Raw genomic sequence first — 19,972 nt, forward strand, 5'->3', positions numbered from 1 at the left:
CAGGGGGAGGGGCAGAGGGAGAAGCAGGCTTCCCATGGAGCAGGAAGCCTGATGTGGGGCTCGATCCCAGGACCCAGGGATCACGACCTGAGCCCAAGGCAGACACTTAATGACTGAGCCACCCAGGCACCCCAGCACTTATTTATTTTAATGTTATAGTCATATGTATACATCTGTTTCCTTCACTGGACTGTAAGTTCCTTAAAGGCAGACAAGACATCTTTTTATCTTTTTCCTCCTCAGTGCTTAGCATAAAATTTGACACACAGTGGGTACTTAATACATAATTGTGAAATAAATGGGAGAAAGAAAGAAAGTAAGAAAGTAAGTTAGTTCTCTGCTCATATGACCAGCCAGATCCAGGCTGATCAGAGAGAGGAAACATGGAAAGAAAGGGGATTATAGAGGATACAAACAAAGTAGATAGATGCTAGACAGGCAGGGGGAAATGGTAGACATAGAGGGAGAAGAGTGTAAAACTTATGGAATGGGATCTGGAGAAATATCAAGAAGAGTTTCTTGAGTCCCTACACTGGGCTCAGTTCTGGACTCTGCCATGGGAGAGACTGCAATAAGACCCTGGAGTTGAGGTTCAGGTTATGGGACTTGTGCTTTGCACTCTAGGCTATTATTGCATCCTGTCCTCATGCCAGCTATTTTCAGGCTTTGATCCAGGAACCTTGTGCCTGTTCCCTTTAGCCTAAGTGGCTTTGGTGCCAGTTGGATTCTGCAACTCTTCTCTGTTGACAAGGCAGACCTAGGTCAGTATAGAAGGTAATAATTTCCCACTGCTTACATGCCTACTTACAGGAGGGAAATCATATGTACTCGTTCCTTCCATACTGTGCACTATGCTAGCCTTACCCAAAACAAGTGAATGAGGGCAGTCCTCTCAGATCCTTTATTATCACAGCATTTGGAATGTTACCTAAAACAGAAATATGCCTAGAGCAGAAAAAGAAAGTGGAAAGAACAGCAGAGGGCACTGTTTTATACCTACATCGGGTGTCTCAATTTTGACACATGCAAAAATATTTATTACAATGGTTCTTTGTTATTTAGGTAGATAGCATGGTTGAAATCATTAGTGTTCATGGTAGGGTACTCTATTCCTATGGGTAGTTGAGCAGGAAAAGTTTTAAGAGAGTAAGTGTCCAGATTCTCAACTTCCATATGTAATCTTTCCTAACACTGATCTGTCTGCGCTGGTTCTCCTTTTTCACTTTATCCTTCACAAATACACTTCTCCCACTCTATTTAAAAAAAAAAAAGGAGGCACCTGGGTGGTTCAGTCAGTTGGGGGTCTGCCTTCGGCTCAGGTTATGATTGCGGGGTCCTGGGATTGAGCCCCGAGCCCCACCTCGGACTACCGCCTCAGCAAGGAGTCCTCTTCTCCCTCTGCCCGTCCCCTGCTTGTGCATGTGCGCTCTCTCTCTCCCTCAAATAAATAAAATCTTTAAAAAATAAAAATAATTTTTTAAATGCCATCTCTCTCTCTCATCCCAAACATTATACCTATACCATGCCAAGGTTAAAAAACAAAAAACAAAAACCCTCCAGAGTGCCAAAGGGACAATTTGAGAACTGTTAACCTCAGAGGGAAAGGCCCAAGAGAGCAAATCAGAGAGCTTTCTTAAGAAATCAATACTGAAAGGAGTAATATCTTAATTTATCCAGGTGACAAACTCATGGTAACACTACTTGCCTTATTTCTCTTAAAATTATAATTCAGAAGTTAAATAGTTATCATATTTATTTTAATCAAAAAAGAAGTTGGGCATTTTCTAATCTCATTTGGCTGATTTGTTAGCAGTGAGAACTTGCTATGCAAATTAGGTTATATGGTGGACATTTTCTATAGATTATATGAACTGGTGGACATTTTCTATAGATTATATGAACTAAATTTGCAGTTCCAAGATTTCAAAAAAGATATATGAAATATATACATGTATATAACAGAAAACACATTGGAAATTATTTTTTTGCAATTATTATTTTTTAAAGATTTTATTTATTTAAGAGAGAGAGAGCACGAGTGCACGCACACAAGCCCAGGGGAGGGGCAGAGGGAGAGGGAGAAGCAGGCTCCCTGCTGAGCAAGGAGCCTGAGATGGGGCTTGGTCCCAGAACCCTGGGATCTTGACCAGAGCTGAAGGCAGATGCTTAACCAAATGAGCCACCCAGGTGCCCCAATTTTTGCAATTATTTAATCTTATGATAAAATGTTTAAATGTGGACTTCAAAATGTGTAAAGAGTTACATAATTTTTCAAAACTCTTTTAGATATATAATTTTAAAAGTTTCAGACCACTAATCTAAATAACTATTTTTCTGGGGCACCTGGGTAGCACAGTCAGTTAAGCATCCAACTCTTGGTTATGGCTCAGGTTGTGATCTCAAGGTCGTGAGATCAAGCCCCATGTTGGACTCCATGGGCTCCTCAGTGTGGAGTCTGCTTGAGATTCTCTCTCCCTCTCCCTCTACCCCTCCTGCTCATGTCTCTCAAATAAATAAATAAATAAATAAATAAAACAAATACATATTTTTCAAAGGTATCCTGCAACTGCCCACCACATCTGAGGATGTTATAAAAATACAAGTCATAAGTCTTATCCTTTGGAGATTCTGATTTGATAGGCTGGTGGGATCCAGGAATCTGGATTATTAACAAGATCCTCAGATAATTATTTGGAGTCACCAGACCTAGATCTATTGTTTACCCCTAATTCAATGTATGAATTTACACAAATTTTCCCCTCTCTCTGAGCCTCAGTTTCCTTCTCCATAAAGTATTAGAGGGGAGGAGGGAGAAGATTGGTATTAGACTAGATAATTTCTTTTTTTTTTTAAGATTTTATTTATTTATTTGACAGAGAGAGACACAGAGAGAGAGGGAACACAAGCAGGGGGAGTGAGAGAGAAGCAGGCCTCCCACCGAGCAGGGAGCCTGATGTGGGGCTCGGTCCCAGGACCCTGGGATCATGACCTGAGCCAAAGGCAGACGCTTAATGACTGAGCCACCCAGGTGCCCCTAGACTAGATAATTTCTAATGTATCTTAGACTCCTTGATTCTCATTACTTCCTTTCAGAGGCAGGAGAATGGGCCCTAAAAGTCAGTTTCAGAGAAAAGAGGTTTTATTTACATAGGGGCAGGGTACAGTGGGGAGAACAAACTTAGCTGAGGTAGAGGCCAAATAGAAGTAAATAAAATAAAATTAATAAAAATAAGGGGCACCTGGGTGACTTGGGTCATGATCTCGGGGTCATAGGATTGAGCCCCACATCGGGCTCTGCACTCAGCATGGAGTCTGCTTGAGATCCCCTCTCCCCTTCCTTCTACCCCTCCCCCTGCTCATGCTTGTGCTCTCTCTCTCTCTCAGTCTAAAATAAATAAATAAAATCCTTTTTAAAAAAGTAATAAAATAAAACCTGACATGCCTGTCTCACACGGTATTTGTGTAGATCAAATGGGAATCCAGCTAATTCCTTACACGAGTATGGAATAAAACTACATTAGAGGATAATCCTTTACCTGATCCTTACAGCTACTTTAGCAATAGGGAGAGCAGGTATAATTATCCCCGTTTTTTTTTTTTTTTAAAGATTTTATTTATTTGACAGGGAGAGACACAGCGAGAGAGGGAACACAAGTGGGGGGAGCGGGAGAGGGAGAAGCAGGCTTCCCGCGGAGCAGGGAGCCCAATGCGGGGCTCGATCCCAGGACCCCGGGATCATGACCTGGGCCGAAGGCAGACGCCTAACGACTGAGCCACCCAGGCGCCCCAATTATCCCCGTTTTAAAGATCCAAGAAATCCAGAAGAAGTGGCTTGCCAAGGCTACACAATGGGATTAAGAAAAATCTGTAACTAGGTCCCAAGTTTCTGACTTCCAGGCTAGTGTTTGTTGAACTACACCAATTTGGAGTTTACTGAAATGGACACAGAGAAGACTCTTTCCTAAGAATCTCCAGGAACACTGTGAGGAAGAATGAAGGAGACTCTCATCCACTTTGAGCTTTAGCCCATGGTCAAGATCATACACACCACAATCTCTTCAATATCCTGAGAACTTCCTGAAAGACCCAAAGCCTCTGGCAAGGAAGTCTGCATATGTCTACCTTCACAGTCAAGCACTGTACAGTCACTTTGCTCCTAGAGACATGACCCCCATTCTCTGAAATAAGGCGAAATACATTGTCTCCAACATTCTCTTCCTAAATAAAATTCCAGCTCACAGGCAAAAATCTTGCCCCACCCTCCCAGAATGTGAGCTCCATGAGGACAAGGACCAGATCTCTTTTGTTTATTGCTATGTCTAAGCACCTAATACATGCCTGGCACATATCATAAATATCTATACATTAATTTTTTTTAAAAACCTGCTGCTAGAAGCTAATGTCCATGGAGCACAGCTATCTATAACTTGGATCCTTGCCTAATAGCATATACAAAAATTAACTCAAAGTGAATCAAGGACCTAACTTTAAGACCTAAAGCAATAAAATTCTTAGAAGAAAACATAAAAATTTCATGACTTTAGATTTGACAATGATTTCTCAGATATGACACCAAAAACACAGGAAACAAAAGAAAAAACAGACATTGGACTTCATAAAAGTTTTAAATTGATACATACTGTATCAAAAAACACTATCCCCATAGTAAAAAGGCAACCAACAGCATGGGAGAAAATATTGGCAAATCATGTATCTCATAAGGGATTAATATCCAAAATATATAGATAACTCCTAAAGATCAACAACAACAAAAAAAACCAACCCAATTAAAAAATGGGCAAAGGACTTGAATAGACATTTCCCCAAAGAAGACATACACATGGCCAATAAGCACATGAAACATCACTAATCATTAGAGAAATGCCAATCAAAACTATAATGAGATAGCAGTATTAACAAGTGAATGAAGGCAGTGCTCTTGGATCCTTTATTATCATAAGCTCCCTAATGCCTAATGCATAAAGTTCATACTGTTCAGCCTTGTCCTGGGTTCCTCCAGAGTCTGGCCCAACCTTAACTGATCAAATTCAGCCATGCTGTTCTTCTAGGCCCATCTTCAGCTCCAGCTGAAGCTCTCTCAGTCCCTGGGCAGGAATGCTGCAATGACAGGGAAATGAATGGGCAGGGCAAGAGCTGAGGAAAACTGGGTTTCAAGTCAAGCTTTGCTACTTCTCACAACATGAAACCTTTTACAAATTATTTCACTTCTCTGGGTCTTAGGTGCTTCAACTGTAAACGAGGGAAATATTTCAGTAAATGTGCTTTCTAGATATAGGTTTTATTACTCATTCTGGCTGAGAGCAAGAAAGAGGGTTGGAAAGTGAGAATTGGGAAAAGCTTCACAAAGAAGATGGCATTTCAGATGGTTATGAAAGAATAAGCAGGATTTAGACTGGCTCAGATAAGGAACAGACCAATTCAGGGAGAAGGGAACAACATTAATTAGCTTAGGTATAGAAGCGGAAAAGCACGGGCTAGTCTACAGGCCAATACCAATCCTAAATAATATTTTCATCTACAAGTGGTGTTTTTTCATAAAGCTACACTTATTTGATATAAAGGACTATATTTTGTGCTATATGTTCTGCCTATTCTCATGCAGTTAAATTATCTTTATTCTTAATTGAGTGATAGTGATATCAGCTGGTATTTGTGGTTTCAAAAAAATTCTTACTTCATAAAATTTTAAATTGCAAACTCTTTGGGAGGTCCCTGCTGAACTATTTGTGAAATTTTTTAGAATCTCAATCATTTGGTATAAAATTAAATAGCAACAAATTCGGTTTATTTATTTATTTTTTTTTTAAAGATTTTATTTATTTATTCATGAGAGACAGAGAGAGAGAGGCAGAGGGAGAAGCAGGCTCCCAAGGAGCAGAGAGCCCGATGCGGGACTCGATCCCAGGACCCTGGGATCATGACCTGAGCCGAAGGCAGACGCTTAACCATCTGAGCCACCCAGGCGCCCTATTTGTGAAATTTTTTAAAATCTCAATCATTTGGTATAAAATTAAATAGCAACAAATTCGGTTTATTTTTTTTTAAGATTGTATTTATTTATTTGACCGAGAGAGAGCATAAGCAGGGGGAGCGGCAGGCAGAGGGAGAAGGACAAGCAGACTCCCCACTTAGCAGGGAGCCTGACGTGAGACTCGATCCCAGGATACTGGGATCATGACCTGAGCCGAAGGCAGTTGCTTAACTAACTGAGCCACCGAGGCGCCCACAACCAATTCAGTTTAGACCTTAAGCTACATTTTGTGGGCTGTAAGATTGAAAAGATAGAATGTTGAGATCCTGAAAGTCAAATAAAGATGATTCTGGATTGAAGGACCTTTATCTGCCCTCATCCAGCACCTGGATACAGGTGAATCGCTGCAGCAAGGTGCTACCTTCAGAGATGTGCATGAGCAGCTCCCAGGCAGCCTTATGGGTCTTGGCCAGAGTCAAGTTAGCCCTCCAGACCTCCTCATATTTGTTCCAGAGCCCATACTTGCTAATCAGCTTCAGCTCTTGATTGAGGGGATTTCCTGAAGGGTCTCCATCGAGTCACATAGGTTTTGTGACAAACCCAGCTCCTGACCACTATTGTGTCGGCTCTACTCTCCCATCTGTACCTAAGCATGGGCCCCAGTGACTGAGAAAGAGCTGTACTTGTAACTTTTCTATAAATTTAGGTATGTTTCAAAACTTTAAAGATTGATAACATAGACTAGGGAGGGATCATATATTGGATCCCAAATGCTTAGTTTAAATTTTATTCTGTAAAGAAAAGCCAGAAAGGCCGCTAGATTAAAGGCCCCTCCTCCACCTCAAAACTTTTTACCTACTAAATCCCAACCCATGAAGGAATGGAAATGATCTTTGCCAGAGTGGCCACCTAAATCATAAATGAAATGGAGTGAGAGGCTAGTCCTTACTTTCATAAGCTTAAAATCCTTTAATTAGAGAAATCTAAACCACCCACCATCTAAGTCTTGGGGGACAGTGATCAAGGAAAGCAAGAAAATGCAGGTGTAGGAAAACACCAAAGGCATCAAAAAGAAGTAAGTGTGGTCAATCATCACACATTTCGTAGAAATGGTGGATTTTGAGCTAAGTTTGAGAAAAGAGGCTAAGTGTTCATGAGAAGAAAGGAGGGCATTTCAGAAAGGATGGAAAAGTCATCATGTCGCTGCCAGTCTTGAGTCTCTCTGCCTAACACTGCCCTTGGACATGTGTGATATGTATGAGTATTAACACCACTGCACACTAATAAATCTTTTCAGTATGTTTTCTCATCTTTCATCTCAGCTAATCCTCACGGAAATTTTTTGAGATAGGCAGGACAAGATTTGCTATCCATTTGAAAGGCCTGGAAACTAAGGCTCAGAAGGGTGTCATAACTTGCCAAAGGTCACAGAGCAATGGTTAGGACTTCTGCCTGCAGATCCTCAGGCTAGACTTTTTTTTTTTTAAATATATATGATCAAGAGATTGATCTTTTCAAAATGTCTTCTAATTGAAATTCTTCATTGGCTCCTTAGCACTTGTCAAAGCTGCACATCTCTGTTTATGAAATACAAATTCCTAATCCTCCCCAAAGCTTCGCCTCCCAGTCTTCTTTCTTCTGCAATTCAATTAATGAAAATTCCATTTTTCCAGATGCTCAGACAAAAAACCTTTGAGATATTCTTTTTTAAAAAAGATTTGAGAGAGAGAGAGCAGCAGAGGGAGAGAATCTTAAGCAGACTCCCCACTGAGCAGGGAGCCTGATGTGGGGCCCATGATCCATGAGATCACGACCTGAGCCAAAACCAAGAGTCGGGGGCTTTACCGACTGAGCCACCCAGGCGCCCAAAAAAACCTTTGAGATATTCTTGACTCCATTCTCTTCTACCCCACATCAAGTTCATCAGCAAATCCTATCGGCTCTGCCTTCAAAATATTCCAATATCTGACCACTTTTCACAACCTCTACCCTTATCTCCATTTTTATATTTTGCCTGAACTACTGTCAGGGCCTGCTTACTGTCCTTCTGCCTTTGCCCCATGCCCCTCATCCACTACTCTCAGGTAGTATGCAGACTACATATAGTAGATACTCAGTAAAAAATTGCTGAGTGGATAAATGAGCACATCTCAGCTAAGGAAAGGATGTTATTTCTTTGAGGTTTGCCCTTTAATGTCTTTAGCCTTATAAATTCTAAAGCTAGCCCTAAACCCTCAAAATAAACTACTAGCTAGACAAGTGGCAAACTGAAGCCTGATTCGCCACAAGTGGAAAACCCTCAAAGAAGCAAAGGCTGTGTAAATAAGTATAGTGTCTACAATAGAGAATGTAGTGTTCTGTCCAGAACAATTTACAACCGGTATGTGACTGGCCAAGTCACTTCCACTCTCTAAACCTCAAGTTCCTCATCTGTTAAGTATTGTTGTAAACGATACCCAGGTTCAAAAACAAAACAACAACAACAAGGGAACAAACATACAAGTATAGAATAAAGGAGACAATTTATTATTTGAATAAATAGAAAAGTCTTAGGTATTATAGGAGATTGTAAGTTGGATGGTAGAGTATGGCTGTCAATGGGGCTAATGTAATCTTAGATATGTAAAGTTAGGACAAAGAATGGTAATAGTTCCCTGTCCAAGGCAGACCATAGCTAGAATACTTCATTAGAGATATTGACCAACTAGAGTATGTCCAGAGGAGACTGACATGGATGATAAAGGAGTTGTTCAGGAAACTACATCATATAAGGAATATGGGAATGTGGACTCAGTATTATCTCATCCATAAAATAAGAACACTAGACCAGATTAGGGGTTTTCAAAGTGAGCTTTACAAATCCCTAGATGTTCTACATATATAGCTAACAGGGACCTCAGTGACAAGGTGAAGAAGCCAAAAGAATGTGGTTCTGGTCCTCCCATTCATGTTTCAACCAGATCAACTCTGATCTTGCCTGTTTTAGGTATGGGGCTCTTGGTGATAATGATAAAAATAGCTAATACACTGTTCGCCAAGCACTAAGTCCTTTACACAGTTATTCCTCACAACGATCTATGTCATAGGAACTGTTATTATTCCCATTTACAGATAGGAAAGCTGAGGTTTAAAGAGGTGAGGTGGGGCACTTGGGTGGTTCAGTTGGTTGGGCGGCTGCCTTCAGCTCAGGTCACAATCCCAGGGTCCTGGGATAGAGTCCCATGTTGGGCTCCCTGCTTAGTGGGGAGTCTGCTTCTCCTTCTCCCTCTGCCCCTCCCCCTGCTCATGCTCTCTCTCTCTCTCAAATAAATAAATAAAATCTTTAAAAAATAAAAAATAGGGCGCCTGGGTGGCTCAGTTGGTTAAGCGACTGCCTTCGGCTCAGGTCATGATCCTGGAGTCCCGGGATCGAGTCCCGCATCGGGCTCCCTGCTCAGCGGGGAGTCTGCTTCTCCCTCTGACCTTCCTCCCTCTCATGCTCTCTGTCTCTCATTCTCTCTCTCAAATAAATAAATAAAATCTTAAAAGAAAAAAAATAAAAATAAAAATAAAAAATAGGGGGCGTCTGGGTGGCTCAGTCGTTAAGCGTCTGCCTTCACCTCAGGTCATGATCCCAGGGTCCTGGGATCCAGCTGCATCGGGCTCCCTGCTCAGCGGGAAGCCTGCTTCCCCCTCTTTCACTTCCCCTGCTTGTGTTCCCTCTCACTGTGTCCCTGTCAAATAAATAAATAAAATATTTAAAAAATAATAAAAAATAAAAAATAGGGAGGCAACTTGCCCAACTAATAAGTATTAGAGTAAGGATTGAAATCCAGGCAAAGTCAAGAGCCTACTGTTGTTAATCACTATACATATAATTTTTATTTGAACAAAAGGATTCTAATGCCTTAAAAAAAATTGAAAATTACTGAATTAGATGATCTTTAAAGCATCTTCTAGATTTAAATTTCTATAATTCCACATTCAGCCTAGCAAAGGGATATAATAACTGCCCTCAAATATCACAAAATAGGATTACTCTATGTAGCCCCAGAAAACAGAACGAAAACCAAAGGAAGAGGATTGAGTGGAGAGAAAGTTATAGGGAGGGAATATATCTAAGAACTTTGTAGCAGAGATGCCCAACAATGGGACAGATAGTGAGTGAACTCTGTGGTCTTGGCAGTGTTCCATAATCAGAATGATCACACATAGGGATTGCTGGGGATGGAGCTGGGGCTATAATTCCTGCTTTGTTTAGGAAGTAGACTAAATGACCTCAAAGGAGGGACACACCTGGGTGACTCAGTCGGTTAAGCATCTGTCTTCAGCTCGGGTCGTGATCCTGGAATCCCGGGATCGAGCCCCTTGTCAGGTTCCCTGCTCAAGGGGAAGTCTTCTCCCTTTCCCTCTGCCCCTCCCCGCTTGTGTTCTCTCTCTCTTTTGCTCGCTCATTCACTCTCTTTCTCACATAAATAAATAAAGAAAATCTTTTATTTTTTTTTAAAGATTTTATTTATTTATTTGAGAGAGAGAGAGCACATGAGAGGGGGGAGGATCAGAGGGAGAAGCAGACTCCCCGCTGAGCAGGGAGCCCGATGCGGGACTCGATCCTGGGTCTCCAAGATCATGACCTGAGCCGAAGGCAGTCGCTCAACCAACTGAGCCACCCAGGCGCCCATAAAGAAAATCTTTTAAAAATAAAAAATAAATTATCTCAAAGGATTAGAACTGAGAACCTCAAATTCTCAGATAGAGGTTCAAGGTATCAGACACTGAGGATCATTATCAGTGCCCAATTTCTCTCATACCAAATCCAAGAAAAGAAAGAAGGCCCATCCTCAGCTCCATGCCTTCTGTACTTAAGTTTGTAAATGTGAGACTACCCTAAAGCAAGAGCCACCCACCTGACTACCTGCTACCTTTAAGGGACAGGAAGTCACCATTGGGTTCACATACCTCCAACCTCTCCCAGTTGCCCTATTACTGCACTTCCCTACTTTTGGGACAGCAATTCTAAAGGTCAGTGCTAGAAGTAATTTTAACAAGTATCCTGTTCATCCCCTACAGTTTACAGGTGGGAAAAAGAACGCTCCGAGAAGGGCATTATCTAAAGCCATTCTCCTCATTATTTACTAAACACAATGGTATAAGAAGTCAGGCCCAGACACAAACTCAAGAAAGTTGACAGGAGCTCAGGACACTGAATCACGCTTCAGACAGTCTCCATTTATTATATACTTATTATCACATATATTAGCATATATAATAATATGTTAATCTATAACAAACAGTATTATTTCACATTTATTATTCATATCCCACCTACTTCTAAAAATATGACCAGTGACTTGGACAACACAGACTACTTGTCTCATTTTCACCACTTTGGGGAGGAATTCTTTAAGGCATCAAGGGTCATGAAACTCAGGGAGAAGTGAAAGAAACGGATTAGAGATCCACCTTAAACATGAAATCCTCCAGCTCTCCTCTGCAATCTGCCCCAGATTTGAACGGAGACTGTTCCCAGCAACAGTTATTTCCCCACATGCCTCCATTAGCATAAAGTGTATGCTACCAGCACTAGTACTGCCCCCAGGCAAGGGGAACAGCCTCTCGACCTCAGTCTTTTCACCCCCAACCTTCTAAAATCCTGCCTTTATTTCACCATCTCAAACAGAAGCCCAGCCCATGTACTGAGTCACCATAAAGTTCCTATAGGTTGCATCAGAACTTATAAAAACCACTTCCGCTTCAGAAACAATCCTAGACTCCTGAACTATAAGCGCCAGAAGAAGGACCTTGCAGAGTATCTGTGGTTAATCCTCCACCACTCCCAAAAAGGGAAGGCCCAGAGAAGGGAAGGGATGGTCTGAGGCCATCTTCTTTCTCAAGTGAGTGTTTTTCCACACCATGTATATTTTAATTAGTAAATACACTATTGTGAAACCAGTGAAGATGTAGATGGAGGACAAAAAGTCCTTCCCTTCCCATATCACTGAAAGGAACTCCAGAACATGGACCTAGGTAATTGACAGTGTCCTTGGATATGAATGTACTGTCCTAGGACAGTACACTCTAGGGTCTGGCTTTCCATATCACCTTGACAATCTTCTCCCTGTCAGAACATGGACTTATCTCATCTTCCTACCTTCTCAAATACACATACACATACCTCACAGATATCTGGAGAATTCTGAATATCCCACTCTGGAATTCGTACTTGGAAGCACACAGGGATCCTGAGAGCAGAATTTCTGTCCAAAGGTCACTCCTAAAGTCACCTGCCTCTAAGAAGCTCTGGTTTATAAGGAAGGATTAATAATAGTCAGAGGCTATAGGGCAGTGATTCAGCTGAGGATGAGAGGTGAGATGGCACAGAGATGATGACAGCCAGAGGCAACCAAAAACAAACAGTGGAAGGAATGGACTATACTAAATTTCTTGGGTTTTGGAGACTGGGGTCATCTCCTGGAATAACCTAGAGATTTAGCAGTGAGTATAAATTGCCAGAATAATAGCCGTCAACCACTCTTTTCCCCTTTCCCCACAAATCCTTTAATTAATCCTCCAAATATTCTACTGTCCCCCAGTGTCTCTTCAACTAGCCAATCCCTACTCCTTGCACTACCCCTAACATCCTTCACTGACTATCTCTCCCTGAACGTCTATTCCAGTAACTTTGTCACCGATCACCTTCTCACACATATACACATTAAGCCCCTACTAACACCTCTAAGGCCACACTAGGAGGAAGAAAGTACAAGAGAGGCTGAAACCAGTTGTTTGGAGGGCAAATTTAGCTTTTGGATCAGATGAGCAGGTGCCTTTGAAAAAGGTAAAATGCTATATAGACTAAGGGGACTGTTGACTTCTCTCTCAACTTTCTGTCTCTCTACCATCTACACATGCAGTTACCTATGTTGTTTTTTTTCCTCCAAATTACTTTAAAATTTCATCTTTCCATTCCATTCCCACCAGCAGTAACCCAGTTCAGGCATCTCTACCCTGAATAATAAACTCCCAGCAATCTGGCTTCACACTCCCATTTCCATATGTATCCAGATTAATCTTCTTAAACCCACCTATGACCACATCATTCCCCTGCATATAATCCTTTCATAGGTCTCCAAAAAATAGTCAAGATCTCCCATTCCTGGATAAAGAAGATGTGTTATATATATATACAATAGGATATTATGCAGCCATCAAAAAATTGAAATCTTGCCATTTGCAACAATGTGGATAGAACTAGAGGGTATTATGCTAAGCGAAATAAGTCATCAGAGAAAGACAATTACCATATGATTTCACTGATATGGGGAATTTGAGAAAAAGACATAGGATGATAGGGAAGGGAGGGAAAAATGAAACAAGACGAAACCAGAGAGGGAGACAAACCATAAGAGACTCTTAATCTCAGGAAACAAACTGAGGGTTGCTGGAGTGGAAGGGGGTGGGAGGGATGGGGTGGGCTGGGTGATGGACACTGGGGAGGGTATGTGTTACAGTGAGCGCTGTGAATTGTTTAAGACTGATGAATCACAGACCCATACCCCTGAAACAAATAATACATTATATATTAATAAAAAAAAAAATCTCCCATTCCTGGACCTCACATCCACTGTTGAAGACAACCTTGACTCTTCTTTGTCTCACTCCCCACATCCAATCCAAGTCAGCAAATTCCATGGGCTCTTCACTCAAAATAGATCCAGATTTTGACCACTTCTAACCACCTTCAAGATACTAGTATGGTCTAAATCACCAACATTGCTGATCTGATTCCTATAATAGCTTCCTAATTGTCCTCCCTGCTTCTACTCTTCCTTCTGTCTATTCTCAACTCAAAAGACAGAAAGATTCTAAATACACATCAAATCGTTGTCACTTGTGTGCTCAGGATTGTCCAGTGGTTTCCTATTTCACTATGAATAAAACCCAAAAGCCTATATTGACTTTCAAGGTTCTACATGATCTAGTGTCCTGCTGACCTCATTCCTAATACTCTCTCTCTAGTTAACACTGCTCCAGCTACATTATCTTCCCAGCTAGTCTTCAACCAAGCAGCAGCACACTCCTACCTCAGGGCTTTTGCACTTGCTCTTCCATGTACTTGGAATATTTCTCATTCCCAACCCAACTATCTGCATGGCACACTCCATTTCCTTCCTAAATGTCTGCTCAAATGTCACCTTTATCAGACAGTTCTTCCCTTATCAACCCCCACTCTTTGTTGTCATTCCCTTTTCCTTTATGCCACGCTGTAGTTTTCTATAGCACTTATCACTACCTGTCATATATTGGCTTGTTTGTTTATTGTCTCTCCCTTCAAGCTGAAATATAAGCTCCATGAAGGCATGGATATTGTTCAGAATAGTTCCTGATATGTAGCAAGTTCACAAAAAGTATTTATTGAGTGAATAAATTGTTCCCTATACGAACTCTTTTACTCCAGACAAATTTGGTCTTCTCACTGTCCCAATATAATAGTAATGATGGCTAATATTTTTTGAGTGCTTTCAATGTACCAGGAATTGGACACATCAGTTTGTTATATACTATTCAATCAATAACTCCATGAGATGGACACTTTTATCCACATTTTACAGTTGAGGCTCAAAGAGATTAAATAATTTGTACCAAATCATACAGCTATTTAGTGGCAGAAACAGGACTCAGGTTAGTCTGGTACCAAAACTTATTCTCCTAATTGTTATCATACTGACTCCCTACATGCTTTCGCCCTTCTGTGAACTATTTGTATAAGTGGCTCTTTGCAATTTGGGCCATAATTGCTTTCCAGCTGATTTATATAGGCCCATTTGGTGTTCCAAACAGAATGTCAATTCTGTGAGACCAAGATCTGGGCCATTAACACGTGATAACACATTTTATCTTATATTTGCAAGCAAATGAACTTAAAGTTAATTCATGTTAATTTGACTAATATGACAAATTTCTCTTTTCAACTGTCACAGCTTAGTGTTGGACAACTAGAATAATGAAGTAGGATCATATGGTGAAAAGAATAGCTGACTAGGAATGAGGATATCTGGAGATTGGTCTCAGCTCTGTCTCCAAGCAGGTATATAACCCTTAAGCAAATCACTTAGCCATCCTGGTCTTTAATCTATCCATCTGTAAAGAGAATTGGCCTAGATGGAGTCTAAATGGTCACTTCAAGTTCTAAAAATACTATTGTTCCATGAACATCTACAATGTGTCAAGCCAAAAGTATAAGGCCAAATTCCTCCTTAATATGATTCTAAGAGCACTATTTCCGCTGTGCATTATTTCAGAGCATCCCCCAAAACAAGCAATGAGCTACAAACATGGTTTGCTAATGCCACTAGAGCTATATAAATGACGTAGTTTAGGTTGAAAAGAAAGTCATACTGTGGACCATAAGAAGTATATCAATTAGAGGGGCGCCTGGGTGGCTCAGTCGTTAAGTGTCTGCCTTCAGCTCAGGTCATGATCCCAGGGTCCTGGGATCAAGCCCCGCATCGGGCTCCCTGCTCGGCGGAGAGCCTGCTTCTCCCTCTCCCACTCCCCCTGCTTGTGTTCTCTCTCTCGCTGTGTCTCTCTCTGTCAAATAAATAAGTAAAATATTTAAAAAAAAAAAAAAAGTATATCAATTAGAGCAAATCATGGAAAAGATGTCATTTTAAAAAGCATTAATAAGGGTGTCTGAGTGGCTCAGTTGGTTAAGCAGCCGACTCTTGATTTTGGACCAGGTCATGATCTCAGGGTCCTGGGATCAAGCCCCATGTCCGGGCTCTGCGCTTCAGTATTTTCCTTCTCCCTTTGCCCCTCCCCCCACTGCGCACTCTCACTTTCTCAAATAAATAAATAAACCTTTTTTAAAAAGGGCATTAATAAAAATTAGAGCAGGAAGAAGGCAGACTCCAAAACAAAAGATTTTAGAGGAAAAAGAGGACTTCATAGAATAAATGATGATAGAGAGTTTGAAAAATATTGAGAACAAGATAAAGGCAAATAATGCAAGAAAAAATGGTAGGCAATTTTTAATTTCAGAGAAAACAAAAAAGGAAATGCATAAAAGGAAATGCAATCATAATATATTACTCTTACGTAAACACTGGTTTTAAATTAACTAAAAAACAGAGCTAGGTAGATGAGAGAAAGAAGTTGGAGGAATATATAAGAACCAAGTTCTCATCTATCATAATAGGAAGTCATAATTTCTAAAGTATGTAGTATAAGCATATTATTTAAAAATATGGAGGTAAAAAAGGGAAATAACCAAATATCTGGCCTATTTGCACTTTACTTTTTTATAACAAATGTGATTTATTTGTAGCTTGGTTTTACTTCATTATCAACATAAAATAATTGAATTATAATGGCCCATGTGGTACTTGTCTCCTACTCCTCAACCCCTATTTCCATAACACCTAATATATGACTAACCATCCAATATCTTTAAAAATTCTTGTTGGTGGAGTGGCTAATTAAAAATGGGGTGAAGGCGCACCTGGGTGGCTCAGTCATTAAACGTCTGCCTTCGGCTCAGGTCATGATCCCCGGGGTTCTGGGATCGAGCCCCACATTCGGCTCCCTGCTTGGCGGGAAGCCTGCTTCTCCCTCTCCCACTCCCCCTGCTTGTGTTCCCTCTCCTGCTGTGTGTCTCTCTCTCAAATAAATAAATAAAATCTTTAAAAAAAAATGGGGTGAAGATGTCTTGTTGTGGAGTTATAGAATTTTGCACTAGAAGCAGATTTAGAAATTATATAGTCCAGAGCTTCCCAAATTGGTGTTCCATGGAATACTGCTTCTTGTAATATTAATAGCATGCTGCAAAAAGTGTTTGGGGCTCAAATAAACTTGGGTAATCCCATGTTTAAAAAAATTAATCAGGTATCTTTACTGTAGGAATTCTTGGAGGCTTTATTGTTAATACACACTGGGAATCCCACAAAAGCAATTTATTATGTAGTATCTCTCAGACTCACTTGTTTCATGAATTAAACCCCTACTAATATCTCTAGTAATGAGTGGTTTCTGGAGCATTCTTTAGAAAACACTGATCTAGTCTACTACCCTCATTTTACAAATGGGGAAAGAGAGGCTCTCTAGAGCCTGTTCAGGTCTGGATGGCAGGGGAACTAGAAAGAAGGGCTTCAGGATTCTGGAGCACTTGAACAACTCTGGCCTATGTTTTCTCAGCCTTTCATCACGTACCTGAATTACTTCAAATATCTTTATTTGAACTTTACATATCTTTATTTTTTTTTAAAGATTTTATTTATTTATTTGACAGAGAGAAAGACAGCGAGAGAGGGAACACAAGCAGGGGGAGTGGGAGAGGGAGAAGCAGGCTTCCCGCCGAGCAGGGAGCCCGATGCGGGGCTTGATCCCAGGCCCTGGGATCATGACCTGAGCCGAAGGCAGACGCTTAACGACTGAGCCACCCAGGCGCCCCTGAACTTTACATATCTTTAAAGATTTTCTGATCCCTGGGCGCCTGGGTGGCTCAGTTGGTTAAGCGACTGCCTTCGGCTCAGGTCATGATCCTGGAGTCCCTGGATTGAGTCCCGCATCAGGCTCCCTGCTCAGCGGGGAGTCTGCTTCTCCCTCTGACCCTCCCCCCTCTCATGTGCTTTCTCTCTCATTCTCTCTCTCTCTCAAATAAATAAAATCTTTAAAAAAAAAAAAAAGATTTTCTGATCCCTAAGGAACTTAGGAGGCAAACCCACGTGTCAGTTGGGGCTCAAGCCATAAAGTCCCAGGACAGGAGCTAAAGAAAGTCCCAACAGACATTGAATAATGAGTTTCGGTGGCAAAGTAACCCCAAATTAAGCAATGGCAATGTGAATAGACCACTCACATTTGTACAGTGTTTTCCAATAATAAATGCTTTCACAACATCATCTCATTTGATTCTCATAACAATCTAATGAGAAAGGACAATGGTGAAATTCTTATCTCCATTTTATGGAAGAGGAAATGGACTCTCAGAGAGTTAAATGCCTTGCCTGTGTTATATAGCAAGTGAATGGCAGAGTTGGGCTCACATTAGGGCTCTTATCAATGTATCATACAAACTGGGCAAATTCTGACTGAGTACCAATTAACTCTTCCATGAAACATCCAAGCTGCTCCTACTGGCTCACTTAAAAACAAACAGATCAATTCTCAAAGTGCTCATGGGTGGTGGCAGAAACAACCCAATTACTGGAACTTCAAGGTCCTATTTGGGTTCAGTATAGTAATACCACCTATAAGCTATGTTGCTAGAAGGAGGAGGTCTTAAAAAGTTCCCACTGTAAGGGGCACCTGGGTGGCTCGGTAGGTTAAGCGGCTGACTCTTGATATCAGGTCCTGGTCTCGGGGTCATGAGTTCAAGCCCCATGTTAGGCTCTGCTAGCGTAGAGCCCACTTAAAAAAAAAGCTGGGGTACCTGGGTGACTCAGTCGGTTTAGCAACTGACTCTTGGTTTCGGATCAAGTCATGACCTCAGGGTTGTGAGATCGAGCCCTGCATCAGGCTCCATGCTCAGCACAGAGTCTGCTTAAGTTTCTCCCTCTCTCTCTGCCCAGCCCCCACTACTCGCCCCCATGCTCTCTCTGTGTCTCTCAAATAAATAAATAAATCTTAAAAAAAAACTTCCACTAGGGAGGCAGCATATCTAGTGTTACCAACAAGGAGTCAAATAGACTTTGGTTTGAATGCTGGCTCTACCACTTACTTACCCTATGACTTTATTCACTATTGTAACTCTCTGTGCTTCACTTCTTCACCTATATTGCAAAGCTACTGAAAAGCTAATGTAAAGAATTAGAGGGATAACACAGTGTCACAGTTATGAGTGTAAACTCTGTAACTGTACTACCTGGGTTTGAATCTCAGCCCTACTTCTCATTAGCTGTATGGCTTCAGATAAGTCACTTAACATCTTAGAACTTGTTTTCACACATGTAAACTGAGGAAAACAGTGCATTCTCGGTTGTTGTTATCAAATGAGATATTTGTTAAGCATTTGAGCATAGTGTCTGACACTACCGGGAAAGGTCATCAAAAAGAAGTGACCACTGATTTACCTGACTAACCCATAAGCTGGATCCTGGCATTAGGAGACTTCTTACCCCCTTCCATGTCCTTGGAATGTGGGTTCCATTTGCCTTTCCTGCTCCCAGAGGCTACTCCAAGGACATAGCCTTGCAACGTGGTGATGTGGTATTGAAAACACCTGCACAGTACTGAGCCCGCTTAGGACCTCTTTACAAACTTTTAAGATTTGGAGGGCAAGTGCAGTGATCCATTCATTTTGCTGCTGCCCAAAATAAGCTTTGTATGTAAGTTCTCTTTGCTTATTAAAACTGCCACCTACCAACCTGGAGTGGCCTGCCACTTTCTTCAGTCTCTCCCTGCCCTCAGTTATGCGAGCCGGTTTCAAATTACACCTGGGAAACTCCAGAAAGGACTGTGAACCAACAGGTTCTATAGCTCAAAGATAATGATGACAACAGTGGTCCTAGCAGTGAAAAACTCAATAACCACTTCGTCCCAAAGCAAAATGAGAAAGAATGCTATACTCAGTTCTATTTGCTTCCATTTACCCTCTCCCCTCTTTTCTCTGCAACTACAAGCCAAGAATACTAGACTAGAAATCAGGACACTTGGCTCTGAATGTCACACTAGTTAAATGATTTTAGGGAAGTCATTTCACTCACTTGAGGTATTTTTCCTCATCTGAGATTAAATTAATGATACTTTATTTACTCCGCCGGGTTGTTTTAAGCATCAAATGAGTTAATAGATTTTAAAGTACTTTGTGAGGGCGCCTGGGTGGCTCAGTTGGTTAAGCGACTGCCTTCGGCTCAGGTCATGATCCTGGAGTCCCGGGATCGAGTCCCGCATCGGGCTCCCTGCACAGCGGGGAGTCTGCTTCTCCCTCTGCCCCTCCCCTCTCTCATGTACTCGCTCTCTCTCATTCTCTCTCTCTCAAATAAATAAATAAAAAATCTTTAAAAA

At 41.2% G+C, this 19,972-nt stretch overlaps 1 protein-coding gene across 3 annotated transcripts in view; it reads right to left on the reverse strand.

Moving 5' to 3' along the window:
• The window catches only part of ACSS2 (acyl-CoA synthetase short chain family member 2), a 48,296-nt gene that overhangs the window by 22,467 nt on the left and 5,857 nt on the right, over positions 1 to 19,972 (reverse strand). The window lies entirely within an intron of this gene.

The sequence above is a fragment of the Leptonychotes weddellii genome, chromosome 10 (assembly GCF_054177405.1).
Source record: "Leptonychotes weddellii isolate Sample4059 chromosome 10, ASM5417740v2, whole genome shotgun sequence".
NCBI lineage: Eukaryota > Metazoa > Chordata > Mammalia > Carnivora > Phocidae > Leptonychotes > Leptonychotes weddellii.